The sequence below is a fragment of the Oncorhynchus gorbuscha genome, linkage group LG13, assembly GCF_021184085.1.
Source record: "Oncorhynchus gorbuscha isolate QuinsamMale2020 ecotype Even-year linkage group LG13, OgorEven_v1.0, whole genome shotgun sequence".
Lineage (NCBI taxonomy): Eukaryota > Metazoa > Chordata > Actinopteri > Salmoniformes > Salmonidae > Oncorhynchus > Oncorhynchus gorbuscha.
This window is the reverse complement of record NC_060185.1, coordinates 20,295,576-20,300,790: the sequence shown is the minus strand read 5'-3', so window position 1 is coordinate 20,300,790 and position 5,215 is coordinate 20,295,576.

The window sequence follows — 5,215 nt, the reverse complement described above, 5'->3', positions numbered from 1 at the left end:
CTTTTGAAGTTGCTGGAACTATAGAAGTGGCTGGAACTGTAGTACTGTCTGGAACTGTGGAACTGACTGGAACTGTGGAACTGACAGGAACTGTAAAACTGGCTGGAACTGTAGAACTGGCTGGAACTGTAGAACTGGCTGGAACTGTGGAACTGGCTGGAGCTGTTGAATTGTGTAAATGACTGGAACTGTAGAACTGGCTGGAACTGTAGAACTGTATGGAGCTGTGGAACTGTGTAAATGGCTGGAACTGTAGAACTGGCTGGAACTGGTTGGAACTGTAGAAGTGGTTCGAACTGTAGAACTGGCTGGAGCTGTGGAACTGTGTAAATGGCTGGAACTGTAGAACTGGCTGGAACTGTAGAAGTGGTTCGAACTGTAGAACTGTCTGGAACAGTGGAACTGGCTGGAACTGTAGAACTGGCTGGAACTGTAGAACTGGCTGGAACTGTAGAACTGGTTCGAACTGTAGAACTGACTGGAACTGTAGAACTGGCTGGAACTGTAGAAGTTGGTGGAACTGTAGAAGTGGCTGCGACTTTAGTACTGTCTGGAACTGTAGAACTGTAGAACTGGCTGGAACTGTGGAACTGACTGGAGCTGTGGAACTGTGTAAATGACTGGAACTGTAGATCTGTCTGGAACTGTAGAACTGGCTGGAACTGTAGAATTGGTTGGAACGGTAGAACTGGCTGGAACTGTGGAACTGGCTGGAGCTGTAGAACTGTCTAAAAGGCTGGAACTTTAGAACTGGCTGGAACTATAGAAGTTGCTGGAACTGTAGAACTGTCTGGAACTGTAGTACTGTCTGGAACTGTAGAACTGACTGGAACTGTAGAACTCGCTGGAACTGTGGAACTGTCTGGAACTATAGAACTGACTGGAACTGTAGAACTGACTGGAACTGTGTAACTTGACTGTGGATCTGGCTGGAACTGTGGGACTGGCTGGAACTGTAGAACCGGCTGGAACTGTGGAAGTAGCCAATTAGACCAGAGAGAGTGTTCAGTCAGAATTACTGTTGCTTTTCCCCTCTGAATCATGTGACTTATGTGACCTTTGTGATCTATGAGCCACTGGCACAAACATTCTGTATGGCCATTCAGAACTAGCCTATGGACTAAACACAACGAATGACAAACTTGTGTGCGTGAGCGTGATTGTGTATCTGTGTGTGTGTGTATGTGCGTATGTATGTGCGTGTATATGACCGTATATGTGTGTTCGTTCTGTGTGTGTGTATGTTCTGTGTGTGTGTGAGTGTGCATGTGTGTGCGTGTGTGTGTGTGGTTGTGTGTGCGTGTGTGTGCTTGTGTGTGCGTGTGTGTGTGCGTGCATGTGTGGGCGTGCGTGCGCGTATGTGTGCGTGCGTGCGTGTGTGTGCATGTGTGTGTCTGTGCGTGTGTGCGTGTGTGCGTGTGTGCGTGTGTGTGTGCATGTGTGTGCGTGTGTGTGTGCATGTGTGTACCTGGACGTGTGTAAGAGAGAGTCACTTATTGCTATATATTGCAGTGAAATTACAAAAAGTGCATCAGTGATTGCTGCCCAGAGGTGTTGCTTCATTCTTGCATTTAAGCAAATCCTTCTTTAATGATATTGGCTTACTGCGACCAAGGGAAGCGATGGTAGGTAATGAATGAGACAGGGGTAAAATCCGATAAGGCAGCGCCTAACCAAGTGGCTCTCTGCTATCCGACCCTGTCTCTCACTCCGTAGACCATTATTCAAACCGTAACAAGGACATTTTTTTAGTTTGTCTGCGGGCAGAATTCGATTCTCGCTTGAGAGAGCGTGAAGCAAAATATAAAGATGTTCACCGCACCAAACACGCAGCATTTACATAATTTCAACTTGGGGTTTGGACAGTAATAAATAGTTATGATAAAACTGTCATTAGGCCGAGGAGTGTTGCAGGGACAGAAGCGGAGCTGTGGAAGATTAATATGCGGAGCAGAGCTCTCCATAGTGCTGAAATGTCATGAGACTCCAAATAATGAGAGCCATTTCGTCGTGGATAACCTACCTGTTTGGCCTTGCAATTTGTACGTGTGTGTGTGTGTGCATGTGTGTGTGATTTCTGTGTATGTGTACACTCTCAGAGGGTATGGTTAGGGTATTTAAATCACCACATTGTTCCTGGGGATACAAAAGTACCTTCAGAGGTACACATGTAATCTCACATGCTGCTGTTCAATGCCTTTTAGGCTACATTTGTGAAAGAAATCTAGTGTAATGATACATTTTTGCACCAAATATTTTGAATATAAAAGTACAATCATCACACACACTGAAAAACCACACCCTCGTTATTATATTTCCCTGCATGCTCTATTGTTGTTTGTTTCAATATGTTACTGCATGCACATTGATTGATTGATTGATTTTATGATACACAAAGATACATAAAGATACATTTTTTTTAACGAATCCCCCCAAAATTCTATGATATGGTTTTGCACCTGTACCATCCTGTCCCCTAAGGTCAACTATTCGCTCTTTTAAGGTTTGAAATGCAAGGATTCAATTATGTACCTATAACTAAAGGTACAAGGGACGTACAGTACCTTACAGGCTACCACTACAATGATATCCTGTAAACCAGCGAAACTAATCCTACGTCATTAGGACATGTGATGCCAAACTTCCATCAACATGTCTCCTTTGCCACTAGGGGAGCTAAAGTCCTAGACCACTGTTACTCTACCCAAGCAACCATACAAGGCCCTGCCTTGTCTGCCGTTCAGCAAATCAGATCATGACTCCGTGCTCCTGCTTACTGTTTACAAGCAGAATCTCAAACATTAAGTACCCGTGACTCGCTCTATTGAGAAATGGTCATCAGAATCAGAGATTATGCAACAGGACTGCTTTGCTTGCGCTGATTGGAATATGTTCAGAGACTCCGCCGATAACATTGACGATCTAACCACTCCCGTCACTGGCTTCATAAGAAAATGCACTGGTGACATTGTCCCCACAGTGGAGGTTCGCTGCTTCCCCAATCAAAAGCCCTGGATTAACACTGAGGTTGGCTCTAAACTTAAGGACAGGGCTACTGCACACAGGGCTATCCCAGACAACCCTGATGTTACGGCTACAAGTAGTTCCGCTACGACCTTTGCAGAGTCATAAAACGAGCAAAAGGACAATATAGGAATAAGGTGGAATCATACTACACAGGCTCTGACACCCACCGCATGTGGCGTACAGTCCATTACGGATTACAAGACGCAGCTATTATCTGCCCAACAATGCCTCTCTTCCAGACAAACTCAATACATTTTCTGCACGCTTCGAAAATAGCAACACCGTGTCATGCGTGAGGGCCCCCACCGACCCAGAGGACTGGGTGATCTGCTCTCTGAGGCCGATGTGAGTAAGGTCTTTAATCACGTCAACACTCGCAAGACCCTTGGTATTCCAGGGAGTGTTCTTAGAGCACGTGCAGATCAACTAGCAGGCATATTCACACCAATTTTCAACATCTCCTTGTCCCAGTCTGTAATCCCCACATGTTTTAAGACGACCACCATCATTCCTGTCCCATGAACTCACATGCTTTATGCCACAATGACTACTGCCCTGTAGGACTTTTATGCTGATGCCTAGTCACCTTACCCCTATATATTTCTACCCCTACCACTCCAGTATTCCTGCACATTGTAAATATGGTACCGGAACTGATTGATCATGTTTTTAGTATGCTTACTTACTTTCTCTCGTATTTAAAAAAAGAAATGTTTTATTGTGTGTGGGTTGGAGCTTGCAAGAAAGCCATTTAAATCACTGTACTTGTCCATGAAAAAAAGTCAAGAACAAATGTAAACCATTATTTCTGACAGTTAGTATGGACATGCTCTTGCCTCTGCAATTGTCTCTGTGTCAGTATTTATACATGTGCCTGTTTATACATACAGTAGCTACATGTCTCTTGTATGTGCTTACCTTTATGTGACTCATTTTCTCAACCAAGGTCACAATCTTTTCCAAATGAAGATGATTCTGGATAGAACATGAAGTAAAGTTATTTCTGTCTACACTATACATACTCCAGCTATTAGATCAAGGCATAATGAATGCAGTAGCTTACAGTGTCCTCAGCCTCGGGTAAAGAATAGCTGCTGGAGGTACAGTACATGTTGTCTGCAGTCAACTGAAGCATCTCTCTACTGAGAGTATAATGAGAGTGTACCATGTGAGAATACACTGAGTATTCCAAATGTTAAGAATATCTTCCTAATACTGAGTTGTGTCAGGTTGACTGGATGTCATTTCGGCGTTGGGCCATTCTTGATAAACACAGGAAACTATTGAGTGTGAAAAACCCAACAGTGTTGTAGTTTTTTACACTCTCAAACCAGTGCGCCTGGCACCTACTACTATACCGCATTCAAAGGCACTTAAATCTTTTGTCTTGCACATTCAGCCTCTGAATGGCACACATACACAATCCATGTCTCAATTGTCTCAAGGGTTAAACATCCTTCTTTAACCTGTCTCCTCCCCTTCATCTACACCAGTGGTCATCAATTGGTTGATCGCAATCTTCAAGGCATTCCTAGTCGATCACCAAATATTTCTGGAGAGAAGCCATCGATAAAGGCACAAAGTTGTCTTTGAAAAAAATACAGAGTTGTATTTGATAAAGACACAGAGTTGTATTTGATAAAGACACAGAGTTTTATTTGATAAGGACACAGAGTTGTATTTGATAAAGACACCGAGTTGTATTTGATAAGGACACAGAGTTGTATTTGATAAAGACACAGAGTTGTATTTGATAAAGACACAGAGTTGTATTTGATAAAGACACAGAGTTGTATTTCATAAAGACACAGAGTTGTATTTGATAAGGACACAGAGTTGTATTTGATAAAGACACAGAGTTGTATTTGATAAGGACATAGAGTTGTATTTGATAAAGACACAGAGTTGTATTTGATAAAGACACAGAGTTGTATTTGATAAGGACACAGAGTTGTATTTGATAAAGACACAGAGTTGTATTTGATAAGGACACAGAGTTGTATTTGATAAGGACACAGAGTTGTATTTGATAAGGACACAGAGTTGTATTTGATAAGGACACAGAGTTGTATTCCCATATATTATTTTCTGTTCAACAATGCAGAAAATCAACCAAATGGGACTACAATAGGCATCAAAGTCATACAAAGCAAACTAGCACATCTAATGTCAGAACAGATCCTGAAAC